This window comes from Tursiops truncatus, chromosome 3 (genome assembly GCF_011762595.2).
Source record: "Tursiops truncatus isolate mTurTru1 chromosome 3, mTurTru1.mat.Y, whole genome shotgun sequence".
Lineage (NCBI taxonomy): Eukaryota > Metazoa > Chordata > Mammalia > Artiodactyla > Delphinidae > Tursiops > Tursiops truncatus.
This window is the reverse complement of record NC_047036.1, coordinates 117,835,629-117,850,989: the sequence shown is the minus strand read 5'-3', so window position 1 is coordinate 117,850,989 and position 15,361 is coordinate 117,835,629. Positions and strand designations below refer to the sequence as shown.

Sequence of the window (15,361 nt, the reverse complement as noted above, 5' to 3'; positions counted from 1 at the left end):
ACTGTGCTCTCCTTCTTGTTGATCATTTTGTCTATCCCAATGCCGGTACCATACGATCTTGATTTATTACTGTTATAAAGTGTATTAATCTCCTATCTTTTGCTGCTTTTCCAAGAATGTCTTAGCTGTTCTTCTTTGTATTTCCATATAAATTTTAGAATCAGCTTGTCAACTTAAAAAAAGAACTCTGTTGGAATTTTTATTCTACTGACTCTATAAATCAGTCTGGGAAGAATTGGTATCTTGTTATCAAGTCTTTTAATCTATGGATCTTAAAATCTACATTCACTTATTTATCATTTTTAATGTTTTTCAGAAAAGCTATATTGTTTCTCCTAGAGGTCTTACACAACTTTTATGAAATTTATTCCTAGGTACTTCATATTTTTATATGATATTTAAAATTTCTTTATAGATTCTTTTGGATTTTTTAATACTGATAATCAGTATCTTCAGATGAGAGTGTTATTTCTTCTTTTCTAATGCTTAAGATTTTTTTCTTGCCTTACTGCACTGGCTCAGACCTCCAGCCAGTGTTGTTGAATGAAGTGGTAATGATGAATATTCTTCTCTTGCTCCTAATCTCAAAGACAAAGTTTTCAACATTTTACCTTTAAGCATGGTTTTTGCCTTCAACTTTTGGTAACTACTCTGTCGAATTAAGGAAGTTCTCTTGTATTCCTACTTTGCTGAGAGTATTTTTCATGAATGGGTACTGAATTTGATCAAATGCTTTTTTGTACTGTTAGAATTATCACATAATTTTTCTCCTTCAATCTGTAATTGTGGTGAAGCATAATAATTGGCTTCTCTTACACTAATCTTGCATTCCTAAAATAAATCCAATTTGGGCATTATATATTATCCTTTTTATTTTATATCGTTTAATTCAGTTTGTTGGTATTTCAAGAATTTTATGCTTATGAGTAAAAGTAACCTATGATTTTTTGTTCTTTTACATTTTGCTATTAAGATTATACTAGCCTCATAGTGTGACTTGAGGAATATTTCCATTTTCTGTACTGTGGAAGAATTTTTACATACAATTAGGGGAATTATTTACTCCTTGACTGTTTGAAATAATTGGCTGGTGAAGTCATCTGGGTCTCCTAGGAAATACTGACTACCAATTTAATAGCTTTCATAGTTATAGGGACTGATCAGGTTTTCTCTTATTGAGTCAGTTTTGGTAAGTTACATTTTTCTAGAAATTTGTCCATTTCATCTAGATTCTCACATATATTTTGTATGAAATTATTTACTTTAATGCCTGAAGCATATTTATTCATTTCTGTTTTTGTTTTTGCTTTTGTTTTTTGTGGTGCTTGTTCCCGACGTTGGATGCCTAATTGCTCTCTCTCATTTTTAAATACTGATCAGTCTCACCAGAGGTTTTGTGAATTTACGAGTCTTAAAAAAAAAAAAAAAACTGTTGGCTTTGTTAATCTCTGTTATAGATCATTAATTTCTGCTTTTACCTGTATTTTCTTTTAAAATTTTTCTTTAGAGTTTATTTTACTGTTCTAATTCTAGTTTTTTTTTTCCTCTTTTTTTTTTTTCCTGATTTCTTGAAATGAGTAGTTAACTCATTAGTTTTGGGTCTTTTTTTTTTTTTCCCATATATGTGTTTGACACTAAGTTTCTGTTTTAGGTGTAGCCCCTAAGTTTTAATAGGCAGTGTATTAGCTTATTAAGGCTGCCATAGTGTTCCACGGACATGGTGGCTTAAAAAGCAGATATTTATTTCTCACAGGTCTGGAGGGTAGAAGTCATAGATTTAGGTGTCAGCAGGTCTGGTTTCTTCTGAGGCGTTTTCCCTTGGGCTGCATATGCTGCCTTCTTGCCATGTCTTCACATGGTCTTTTCCTACGTGCCTGCATTCCTGATGTCTCCTTGTCTGTCCAGATTTTTCTTCTTATAGGGACGCCAGTCAGATTGAGCAGGGTCCACCCTAAGAGCCTCCTTTTAACTTAATCACCTCTTCAAAGACCCTGTCTCCAAATACAGCCATATTCTGAAGCACCAGGTGGTGGGGGGTGCAGGCAGGGGGCCGTGGGGCGTGTTAGGGCTTCAACATATGAATTTGGGAGGAACACAACTCGGTCCATAACAGGAAGCATTTTTATTATTCAGTCCAATAAATTTTGATTTTCATTATAATTTCTTTTCATGGGTTATTTAGAAGTGCTTTATTTCTAGATATATGGAATGTATTAATTTCCTATTGCTGCTATAACAGATTACCACAAATTTAGTGACTTAACAGGAATATAAATTTATTTGGAGTCCACAGTCCTAATATCAAGGTTTTGACAGAGCTGTGTTTCCTTTGGAGGCTTTAGGGGAGAATCCGTTTCCTTGCCTTTTCCAGCTTCTAGAGGCTGCCTGCATTCCTTGGCTTAGGGCCCCTTCTCCATCTTCAAAGTTAGCATCATAGTATCTTCATATCTCTATCTCTGTCTCTCTTTCTCTCCTCTGCTTCTGTCATCATGTCTCTTGTCTTGCTGTGACCCTCCTACCTCCTTATAAGGATCCTTGTAATTACATGGGATCGATCAACCAGGTAATCCAGAATAATCCTCCCATCTCAAGATCAACTTTACCACACCTGCAATGTACTTTTTGTATGTAAAGTTGAATTAGGATGTGGATATCTTTGGGGAAACATTATTCTGTCTACCAGTGTGAGTTCTCAGGATTTTTTTAAATGTCTTATTAATTTCTAGCTAGTTGTGTTTTGGTCAGTGCTCTTGTTTTTTGTTTTTTTGGGGTTTTTGCTTTTTGCTTTCCTTTTCTTTTATATATGAAATCAGCAAGCCACAAAGAAAAAAAGATTTTAAAAAAAGAGAAGAGGTGGGGGGAACAAAAAGGAAAGTAATTGCTGAGGTGATTTCGTACCTTGAGGTAGTTTACTTCGCGCACTTTACCTGATGGACTCCACCCACATGTCATGGTTGTCTGGTTGTTATTGTTGCAATGTCAGAAGAAGGTTAGTCCAAACATGGGCTCTTCCACATGCAGAGAGGGCTTCCTCCCTTCCCAGCATACTTGATAGCATTGTCCAAGGTAGCTAAAGTGCACCACCTGGCTAATATGCACTGACAATCAATACTTTAGGTCACTGCTCTTGTGATTTCAGTCTTAAGAAATTTGTGGAGTTTTCCTTTATGACTCTGAATATTGTTAAATATTATAAATGTTCTATGTGCACTTGAAATTCATGTATTTGTTCTTCAGTTGCATGAAGTGTTGTATATATCTCCATTAGGTCCTGTTGGTTAATTGTGTGGCTTAAATTTTCTGTATCTTTACTTTTTGTTTGCTTGTTTTATCAGTTACTTAGAGAAATGGTTGAAACATCCCACTTTGTGGATTTAGCATTGTAATTCTGTCAGTTTTTGCTTTATATTTCTTCTTTTAATTTTTTATATCAACTTTTTATATCAATTTCAGACTTACAGAAAAGTTGCTAGAATAAAGCAAAAAATTTCCTGCACATACTTTATCACATTCCTGAGATGTTAACATTTTACCACATTTGCCTTACCCTTCTGTGTGTGTGTTATTATATTTTTCTGAAGCATACAGATCAGTTGCCTCTTTATCCTTTGGTGTGCATGTGCTAATAGTAGATCCATAGCCACATATCAAAATTAGGAAATTAACATTAATGTAATAATATTATTTAACCTGACCTTTAGATTTTGCCAATTGTCACAGTGACATCCTTTGCAGAAAAAATACTGGATCATGCATTGCATTCAGTTGTCCCTTAGTATTCTTTAATTGGGAATAATTTCTGTTATGGTCACCTGCAAAGGCATATGGACCCCTACTCAAAATTTGGTTTGGATGTCAAGAATGATGATGCCCCACACACACCAAGAGGGTATGAAAAGGTTTATTAACTTAAATGATTGAGGTCTCTGGGAAGAGGAGAATAGTCCTCTCAAGCAGGTTTGAAATGGCTTGAAAGGGCAAGACAAGGAGACTGGCCTAAGTTTTTATTGTGTTTAGGGTAGGGTCAGGCTTAGAGTTCCTGCACAAGGACCTTGCATAGTCTGAATCTCCACTGGCACCAAGGAAGGGAGCACTGAGGCCTCTGTGTTCCTTTGCCCAGATGTGAGGCACAAGGTGAAGTGGGAGAGGTGAGGCTTAACAGCTGTCAACCGTTAAACCAAAAATGGAGTCAGACTCCTCATTGTAGTTCCTTGGTCTTTATCTTTTAATATCTTGGCATTTTTTTAAAGAGTGTAGACCAGTTAGTTTGTAGAATGTCCCTCAGTATGGATTTGCCTAATGTATCCTCATGATTAGATTAAGCTTATCCTTTTTTGGTGCTTTATATATCTTAATACATAAATATGTGTTGTTATCAGGTGCATACAAACTCAAAATTCTTATATTTTCCTGACAAACTAAAACTTCTATTGTTACAGTGTGTCCCTATTTATCTTTGTAATGCTTTTTGTTGCCTGGAAAACTGATAATATTAATGTACCTTCATCATCTACATTGTTGGTCTTAAGTGGAGCATATAGTCTGTCTGCACTTAACATAATTACTGAAATATTTGGATTTAAATCTACCATCTTATTTTGTGTTTTCTACTGGTTCTATCTGTTCTATGTAATATGTTGATTTCATTCTGTTCAAAATATTTTCTAATTTCTTTTGTGATTTCTTCACTGACTCCAGAGTTATTTGGATATTTATTCAGTATCCAAATAATTGGGAACTTTGTAGTTATCCTTTTACTGATTTCCAACTTAATGCAATGCTAGTGTGATCAGAGAAAATACTTTGAATGATTTCTATCCTTTGAAATTTGTTGGTTTGCCCAGCATATGGTAAATTTTGGTAAATGTGCTGTGTGTGTGTGGAAAAAAAGGTGTAATTTGTCACTGTTGGATGCATTGTTCTAATGTGTCAATTAGGTCAAGTTTGTTAGATGTGTTCATATTTTCTATATCCCTTCCAAGTTTTTGTCTGCTTGTTTTATTAGTTACTGTACAAAGGGTGTTAATTCTTCTGCTGTAGTTATGGATTTACCCTTTTCTTTTAGTTCAATTTTTACTTTATATATTTTGAAACTAAATTATTGGATGTATTTAGATTTAGAATGATCATATTTTCCTTGTGGATCGACCCTTTATCACTATGAAATGTGTCTATTCAAGGCAGTAGCATTATTACAGATAAAATCTTTATCTGATATTAGTACAGCTACATCAGCTTTCTTTTGGTTAGTATATTTTCTTCCACTATTTTGTCCTAAGACTTCTGTGTCTTTATTTAAGGTGTGTCCCTTGTAAGCAGTACATATTTAGTGTGTGTGTTTTGTAAATCCAGTCTGATGATCTTAGTCTTTTCATTGCAAAGTATTTAATCCACCTGAATTGATATATACCAGATTGCTCTTTGTTTTCTGTTTGATTTTTCCAATTTACATCCTTTTTTTCTGTTCTTCTTACTGATTCATTTAAAACTTTATTATTTCACATTTCCCCTATTCTTAGTTACACGTTTTTTTTTTTTACTATCCTTTTAGTGTATACCTTAGAAATTACAACATGCATGCTTGACTTATTACAACCTAATAAATATTAGAACTTTTACCACCTTCCAGGTAATGTTAGAACTTTACAATATTTTAACTCTATGTACTACACATCTTTTGAGTCATGGATTTCATGCATTTTAATTCTACATATTTTTTAAACCCTATAAACATTTTTACTCTTATTTTATGATATCAGTATTCACTTAAAAACTCCTTTCTAGTGTTGTTCCTTCCTACCTGCATTTCTGTATTTCCTTTTGGGATACTTTATTTTCTGCTTGAATAAATAAATACCCCCTTTACTATTTATTTTAGTTCAGGTCTACTTGTAATGAATTCTCTGTTTTTGTCTGGATATATCTTTATTTCACTTACTTTTTTTTTTTTGCGATACGCGGCGGGCCTTTCTCTCTCTCACTGTTGTGGCCTCTCCTGTTGCTGAGCACAGGCTCCGGACGCGCAGGCTCAGCAGCCATGGCTCACGGGCCCAGTCGCTCCGCGGCATGTGGGATCCTCCCGGACCGGGGCACGAACCCGTGTCCCTTGCATCGGAAAGCAGACTCTCAACCACTGCGCCACCAGGGAAGCCCCATCACTTACATTTTTGAAGGATATTTTTTGTTTTCCCTTAAGAAACAAACAAACCAACCAAACCCTCCACTGTCAGTGTTACTGTTATTCATTTGAAGATACGTTCCACCTCCTGCTACTTTGAGAATTTATTTTTTACTCTGGCTTTTAGCAGTTTTACTGTGATAATGTGCTATGGTGTGGTTTTCTTTGTATTCATACTTGGGGTTCTCTGAGCTTTTGATTCTGTGTGTTGAAGTCTTCATCACTTTTAGAACAAATATTTTCTCTTCAAATACTGCTCCTGTCTAGTTTTTCTTGTTTTTTGTTTTAATTATTGGCATTTTATTTTGCTTTCAAATTCAGTGCCAGTGAATATCACATTTAGCATTCCGTTTTACGTGTGTGTGTCATGGGGCTTTTTTGTTTTTGCTTTGTTATTTTTAATATTTTACTTTCCCTGAGTACCTGTCTAAGGCTTCTGTTTGAGACTGAAATCCTGGGACTTTTCCCATGCTCCAAGTCACATTTCTCCCCCTTCTCCAGCCGTCAGCTCTATTCTGGTATATTTAATATACAAAAAATTGCACATACTTAATGTATACATTTTGATGAGTTTGGACATATGCATATACCTGTGATACCATCACTGCAATCAAGGTAGTAAACATATCCATCACCTCCAAAAGATTTCTGAAGTCCCCTTGTTTTCATTTTCATTTTTGTTGGAAGAACACTTAACATGAGATCTGTCTTCTTAATGAGTTTTTACATGTACAGCACCATATTGTTAATTGCTCTGTCCAATTTTTTCTTCTCTTTCTGGGCCTCCAATTACACACGTCCCTTGCACTCTTTTTGGTACTTTCCATCTTTTAACTCTCTGCTGTAGTTTGTATCTTTTTTTTTTTTTTGCGGTACACAGGCCCCTCACTGTGTGGCCTCTCCCATTGTGGAGCACAGGCTCCAGACGCGCAGGCTCAGCGGCCATGGCTCACGGGCCTAGCCGCTCCGCAGCATGTGGGATCCTCCCGGACCGGGGCACGAACCCGTGTCCCCTACATTGGCAGGCAGACTCTCAACCACTGCGCCACCAGGGAAGCCCTGTAGTTTGTATCTTTTTTATTGATCTGTCTTGCAATTCAGTAACTTCTATTTTGTCTCTAGTTAAACCCATCTATAGAGCTCTTAATTTCATTTAGTTCTAGAACGTCCATTTATTTTTTTTAATAAATTCTAGTTCTCTGGTAAACTTCTCCATCTTCATCTATTTTTATTTTTCTCTCAATATTCTTGAACATGTTAGCTGTCATTACTTTAAAGCTCCAATGTCTGGATCATGCATAAGTCTGTTCCTATTGTGTTTTCCTCTCTAGGCAGATAAGTGTGTGGGCTGGTCACCTTCATGCAGTCAGGGAGTGAGCTACGCCAAGGTTTGGTTGTGGTTTTGGAAAGTCTTGATCTACCTCTGGTTCACCCTCTTCCTAGAGTGTAGGCTTTCTAGGGCTCCCAAGTGCAAGCCTGTTGTGATCACTTTTATCTCTGAGGATGTAGCCTTTTGGGTTCCCAGCTAAACAGGAGAGAGTCTCATATGAGATTCCCCACATTAGGCAGAAACTGGATCTTGATCCCTGTGTACCCTTGCTGCACAAAGCCCTCAAACTGATATTGGAACAATGCTCCAGTGTTTTGCTCACTGTTTCTCTGGAGCAATTCATCATCTTCTCAGCTCTTCTGTGCTTCAAGGTGATTTTTTAAAATACCATACCAGCATTTTTAGATGTTTTTCCATGGGAGACTTGACCCCCAATACTGGAAATGGAAATTTTCATTTCTTTTCATATATTTTATGATGATTTTCACACTGAAAAACAAAAATTTTATGTACTCAAATCAGTCTGTCTTTTCCTTTATACCATCTTTATTTTGTGTTATTCTTAGGAAAGTTTTCATTTATTCAAAATAATACTGTATTTTGGTTTTTAACATTTAGCTGTTTAATGTATCTGGAGTTTATTTTTGTGAATAGTGTAAAGTTAGGATCTAACTATTTTCCTTTAACATGGAGAGCCAGTTGTTCCAACACTATTGATTAGATCAGGAGTCAGAAAACTATGACCAACCCATTTTTGTTAATAAAGTTTTATTGGAACGTGGCCATGCCCATTTGATTACATATTGGCTCTGACTTCTTTAATATTATACCAGCAGAGTTGAGTAGTTCCAACAGAAACTGTGTGGCCCACAGAATCGTATATTTACTTTCGGGTCATTTAAGAAAGTTACCAACTCCTGTGTTAGACTATACTTTTTTAAATTAATCTGAGTTTTTACTTTAGCATATAAATGTGTTTCGTATCTATTTCTAGAATCTCTTCTATTTATTATTAAGAACTTCATTTGTTCTTCTTTCATTATCACTCTTAGAGTTACTATAGCTTTATACTAATACATTTTATTGGCCTTGAAGATACAGTGTGTTTAGGCAGGTTTATTGAGGCATAATTTGCATACAGTAAGATTTACCCTTTTTATGTGTACATTTCTGTGAATTTTGACAAATGTATACAGCCATGTAAAGATAGAGAACATTTTCATCACTCTTAAAGTTTCCTCCTCCCCATTTGTCCATCGCCTCTCCTCACCACTAGGCCCTGGCAGGGGCTGATATGTTTTCTTGTCCCTACAGTTTCTTTTTCGGAATGTCATATAAATGGAATCATACACTGAGGAGTCTTTGAAGTCTGGATTCTTTCACCAAGCATCATGTGTTTGAGATCTGTCCATGTTGTTTGCATGCGTGGTCATTCCTTTTTATTGCTGAGTAGTATTTCCATGTGTCCATTCACTGGTTGATGGACATTTGGGTTGAATCCAGTTTTGGGCATTTATGAATAAAGCCAATAGAAACATTTGCATACAAGATATTGTCTGGACATACATGTTTTTCTTTTTCTTGGACAGATACCTAGGAATGGGATTGTTGGGTCATATGTTACAATAAATGTATGTTTAACTGTATAAGGAACTGCCAAACTGTTTTCACTTTACTTTCGAAAGTAGCTGTACCATTTTTTTCATTTCCACCATCAGTGTATGAGAGTTGCAGGTGCTTTGCATCCTCACCGGCACTTAGTATCATCAGTTTTGTTTTTCCATTTTAGTGATTCTAGTGGGTTGGGCATTATAGTTTTAATTCCTAATTAATTTAATTCTTAGTTCGTATTCCTAATGACTTAATGATGTTGAGCATCCTTCTCTGTGCTTATGTACCATCTGTGTATCTTCTCGGTGAAGTGTCCAAATGTCTTTTGCCTGTTTTAAAAAATTGGGTGGTTTGTTTTCTTATGGTTGACTCATGAGACTTTTTTTATATGTTCTGAACACTAGTCCTTTATCAAAAATGTGTTTTGCAGGTGTTTTTCTCCCAGTGTGTGGCTTGTCTTTTTATTTCTTAACAGTGTCTCTGAAGAATAAAACTTTTAAATTTTTATAGAGTCCACTTTATCATTTTTTTCTTTATGTTTTTTGTTATCTTCTATTGCCGTGAACAAATTACCACAAACTTAGCAGTTTAAAACAGCATAGATTTATTGTCTCACAGTTTGCATGGGTCTGGAATTCAAGTTAGCTAGATCCTCTGCTCATGGTCACACCAAACTGAAGTCAAGGTTCTGGCTGGGCCGCATTGCCTTCTGGAGCTCAGTGTCCTTTGCCACGCTCATGTGGTATTTGGCTGAATCCAGTTCCTTATAATTGTAGGACACAGGTTCCTCTTTTCTGGCTGGTCATCAGCCAGTGGCTGTTCTCAGCTACTGGAGGCTGCCCACCATTTCCTGCCACATGGCCTTCTCCACAACATGGCGGTTGCTTCTTCAAGAAAAACAAGAGAGCATCTGCTTCAGTTTCAAATCTCTCTGACTTCTCTTGTCTCTGAGCTCTAAACCCTTGTTTAAAAGGGCTCACCAGGGCTTCCCTGGTGGTGCAGTGGTTGAGAGTCCGCCTGCCGATGCAGGGGACACAGGTTCGTGCCCTGGTCCGGGAAGATCCCACATGCCACGGAGTGGCTGTGCCCGTGAGCCATGGCCGCTGAGCCTGCGCGTCCAGAGCCTGTTGCTCCGCAACGGGAGAGGCCACAACAGTGAGAGGCCCATGTACCGCAAAAAAACAAAAACAAACAAAACAAAACAAAACAAAAAAAAGCTTGACAGAATAAGTCAAGCCCACTCACATTCAAGGGAGAGGATTATACAGGGTATGTGCACTAGGAGGGAAACTCCTAGTTTCCTAGAACTCCAAGAAAATCCCAGGATGCCAACTTAGGATTCTTCCTACCACATGGTTTGTACTTTTTTATTTCTGAGAGATCTTTGCCTACTCCAAAGTGGTGAAAATTTTTCTGATGTCTTTTTGGCTGTGCTGCATAGCCTGTAAGAGCTTAGTTCCCTGACTAGGGATTGAACCTGGGCCATGGCAGTGAAAGTACCAAGTCCTAACCACTGGACCACCAGGGAATTCCATATGATTTCTTTTAGAAGGTTAATAGTTTTAGGGTTTCTATCTAGACCTGTGGTTCATTGTATGCATGTATGTGTTTATTTATGTATTAAGACAAATTCACCCTTAATGTGTACAATTCCATGGTCTTTTGTATATCACAAAGTGGTGCAGCCACTGAATTAATTCTAGAACGTTCTCATTACACACAAAAGAAACCCTCAGTTCATTAGCAGTCACTCTCCACTTCTTTTTCCCACAACTTGGCAACCACTGATCTACTTTCTGTCTCTGAATTTGCCTATCCTAGATGTCTTGTAGCCGTGTACTCATACAATATGTACACTACTGTGTCTGACTTTTTCACTAATCCTGATGTCTGCAAGGTTCACCCATGTTTTAGCATGTATTAGCACTTCATTCCTTTTTATGGCCGAATACTACTCTACTGTATAGATATACCACATTTTGTCTTTCCATTTGTCAGTTGGTGGACATTGGGTTGTTTCTATGTTTTGGCTATTATGAATAATGCTGCTGTGAATATTCTCTCTTTTTCTTTTTTAACTGAACTGTTTGAGATAAAGTACCAACTTCATGGCCCTTTACCCCTAAGTTCTTCTGCATGCCTTTCCCAAGTATAAGGACTTTCTTTTTCGTAACTACAGTGTAATTATCACATTTAGGAAATTTATCATTGATATAATACTGTTATTTAATATACAATCCATATTCAAATTTCACTGATTTAATTAGTGATTTTAAATATCTTAAACAGATGTTTAAAAATTACAGATTCTTTTATTAAGGTGAAATTCACCTATCATAAAATTAACCATTTAAAGTGGATAATTTGGTGGCATTCATAAAATGAAGTAGAAAGTATTTTTTTTTCCTTTTTTATTTTTTGGAGGAGATTGGCATTAATTTTTCTTGAAATGTTTGGTAGAATTCTCTAGTGAAACCTTTTGGCCAGGAGATTTTCTGTTCAGGAGACTTTTAGTTATGAATTCAGTTTTTTAAATGATTTCAGTAATACTCAAGTTATCTGTTTCATCTTGGTTGAGTTTCAGTAGTTTGTGGGTTTTGAGGAATTGGTCCATTTTTTGGTAAATTGTTCAGTTTATGAGTACTAAGTTGTTTGTATTATTCCCTTGTTATCCTTTTGATGGCTGCAGGACCTAAAGTGATATTGTTTCATTCCTGATGTTGGAGAGATAGGTCTTCTCTCTTTTTATCTTTGTCAGTATTTCTAGAGGTGTATCTATTTTATTAATTTATTTTTTAAACCAGCTTTTTGCGTCGTTGATTTTTTTTTTCCTGTTGTTTTCATTGTTACTGATTTCTGTTCTTTTATATTTCCTTCCTTCTGCTTGCTTTGGGTTTCTTTTTTTTCTTCTTTTTCTACTTTGTTGAAGTAGGAAATTAGATTACTGATTTGAGCTCTTTCTTCTTTTCTAATATAAACTTAGCACTGTCAGTTTCCCTCTCAGCATTGCTTCAGCTATGCCCCATATATTTTGATATGTTGTACTTTCATTTTCATTCATTTCTAATGTATTTTTCAAATTTATTGTGAGATTTCCTCTTTGACCCACAAATTATTTAGAAGTGGTTCTTTAGTTTCCAAGTGTTTGGATGTTTTCCTGTTATCTTTCTGTTATTGATTTACAGTTTGATTCCATTATGGTCAGAGAACATGCTCTATGATTTTAATCCTTTAAATTTGTTGAGGTTTATTTTATGGCCCAGGTGGATATTTTTCTTGGTGGATATTCAGTGAGCACTTTAAAAAAATTTATTCTGCTCTTGTTGGATGAAGTGTTCTATATATGTATATATCAATTAGACCCTGTTGATTGATTTTACTGTTCACTTCTATATCCTTGTTGATTTTTTGTATAGAGTTCCACCCATTACTGAGATAGGGTATCAATGCCTTGAAGTATTATTGTGGCTTGGCTATGCTGGTTTCCTCATTTCATCTCTATCAGTTTTTGTTTCTTATATTTAAGGCTCTGTTGTTTGGTGCATACACATTTAGAATTGTTATGTCTTCCTGGTGGATTGATCCTTTAATCATCATGTAATGTCCCTCCTTGTTTCCAGCTATTTTCTTTGCTCTGAAGTCTACTCACTGGATAGAATATAGCCACTCTTAATGTTTGCATGGTATATCTGTTTTCAGCCTTTTACATTCAGCCTTTGTGTTTGAAGAAAGTTTCTTACAGACGGCATATTGTTCGGTCTTTTGTTAATGCATTCTGCCATATTTTGTGTAGGTCTCAGCCTACTAATGCTGTTGCCTGGGAATGCCTGGGGGCACTTACCTGGGCCAGTGTTGTGGCTGGACCAGCCCTTGTGGTTCTTATTAGGATTGCAAGATGCACCTCAGCAACAAGCATCAGAGAACAAGCAAGGTTTTATTGCTCACAGGTCCTGACATGACATGTCTCAGGCCACACATTGAGGTCACAGGAAGAGAGATGGGTAGGGGGCTCTAGGTCATCCCTGGGCTTCTTCCTTTATTGGGGTTGAGGGTGAGGTGCCTAGGGTTTCATGGGTTCACTCTTTATTGGTGAATTTAAAACATGAGAGTGGGAATTAAAGTGCACAAAAGGAAAAGCAGGGTCACTCTAATGATCAGTTATGTAGGTCACCCACGGCTTTCTAAAAGGGGAACTTCATGGATGGTGGCCTGGTTCTTTATCTAGTTGTGTAGCTGGCAATATGTTTATTCAAGATGGATGTCTTTGGAGTGGATGCCTCAGCAATCAAAAGCTTATTATCAGGTACTTATATTACGATTTAAAAAAAAACAGTCAGGTACTTACACTACAGCCAATCTCAGTTAGTTGGTATATTTAGACTGTTTATATTAAAGGTAACTACTGATATTTTATGGCTTAAGTCTGCCACTGTGTTGTTTTCTGTATGCTTCCTCCTTTTCTCTTTTCTTACTTTTCTGTGTGTTTTTTTGAACATTTTTTATTCCATTTTAATTTATTTATAATGCCTGAGTATATCACTTTATACAGTTTGCTTAGGTGTTGCTCTAGGTATTACATTATACACACATAACTTTTCCCAGTCTAACGATATCAGTGTTTTACCAGTCCATGTGAAGTGTAGAAACGGTATTTCCATTTAGGTCCCTTTACCTTCCCCAATTTTTAAATATAATAGTATTTCCTCCACATGGGGCTACTCCGTTTTGGTGAAAGTGGAAGCCCATATGCTTGTCTTTTATCTGTCACCTTTACTGAATTATTCATTAGTAGTTCTTCATTACTTCTAGTAGTTGTCTTGAATTCTACATATAGTTATATCTTCCACAGAAATGACATTTTCATCCCTTTCTTTCTTGTATTTATACTTTTCATTTATTTTTATTTTATTGCCAGGCAAAAAGTTGAATCTGTTTTTTTTATTTTTCAACATCAGCAGTGACTCTGTATCTTTTCACTTTATCTATATAAAATGAGAGATTTACTTGTACTTTGCCCCTCTGCTTCTAAGGTTTTGTGATACAGTCTGGATGTTTTAAGTCTAAATTTTTATCTGACTACCCATGGTTTTCTTTTTTTTTTTTTTTCCTGTGGTATGCGGGCCTCTCACTGTTGTGGCCTCTCCCGTTGTGGAGCACAGGCTCCGGACGCGGAGGCTCAGCGGCCATTGGTCACGGGCCCAGCCGCTCTGCGGCACGTGGGATCTTCCCGGACCGGGGCACGACCTGTGTCCCCTGCATCGGCAGGCGGACTCTCAACCACTGCGCCACCAGGGAAGCCCTTCATTTTTCTATATGATCTGTCTTTAGAGCCTCTCTGACTTCAGCTCCAGCTCTCCCCCTCATTCCATCTACTCCACCAATAATGACCTTTTTGCTTTTCCTTTAGCACATCAGGGCCTGCTTCTGTCTCAGGCCTTTGCATTTGTTGTTCTCTCTGCCTGAATTGCTTAGCTTTCTCACCTTCTAAAAGGTCTTTACTGTCATGTCACATTCTCACTAAGACCTTCCCTGGGCATCCCACTAAAGTTATAATCCGTCCCCTCATCAAATCCCCCAGTTCTCTTCCTTACTTGGTTTTCTTTTCATAGCACTTATGACCATCTAATATACTATTTTATCTATTAGCTGGTTTATTGTCTACTTCTCTTCAGATTTTCATTCCTGATGTTGGAGAGATAGGCAAATTTAATTAGAATATAAGTTCCATGAAGGCAGGAGTTTTTCTCTATTTTTCTATTTCTATTTTCTATTTTGTTTTATTCCTGGCACCCAGAACAGAGCCTGGCACACGCAGGTACTCAATAAGTCTTTATTTAAATAACTAATCTTCATCTATTTAGCATTTTCCTTCTTCAAGTTAGAACTCTCAGGCCAAAGGATGTGTTTTTTTATTAATAGTTCTTTGTACCTTTTGCCATATGACTTTCTTTTTTGTTCGCTTTCTTATTTATTTATACCAGGTAATACTTTTCATATGGTTTAAAATTCAACCAGTATAACAGGGTTTGTGTTGAAGAGTATTCCTCCCTCTTCCATAGTCGAGCACCCCATTCCTCTCCTCAAAAGCAACTAGCTTGGTCACTTTCTTGATACTTCTTAAAGAGATAGTCCCATAAGCTTTTCTGAAAAGTTGACAAAATATTTTACAATTGTCTGTCCAGAACAGTTCCTGTTTCTCTTTCTATCTGCTGCTGAATCCTTCTCAATAGGCAGTGTAAATC

The 15,361-nt window shown here is 36.6% G+C and overlaps 1 protein-coding gene and 1 non-coding gene across 2 annotated transcripts in view; one reads left to right on the top strand and one right to left on the bottom strand.

Annotated features, from left to right (window-relative positions):
• DIAPH1 (diaphanous related formin 1) overlaps positions 1-15,361 on the top strand; it is a 98,021-nt gene that overhangs the window by 63,854 nt on the left and 18,806 nt on the right. The gene's annotated exons all lie outside the window — the stretch shown is intronic.
• On the bottom strand, positions 10,576-10,647 carry TRNAE-UUC (transfer RNA glutamic acid (anticodon UUC)). Its single transcript has one exon. It is a non-coding gene; the product is annotated as a tRNA-Glu (tRNA).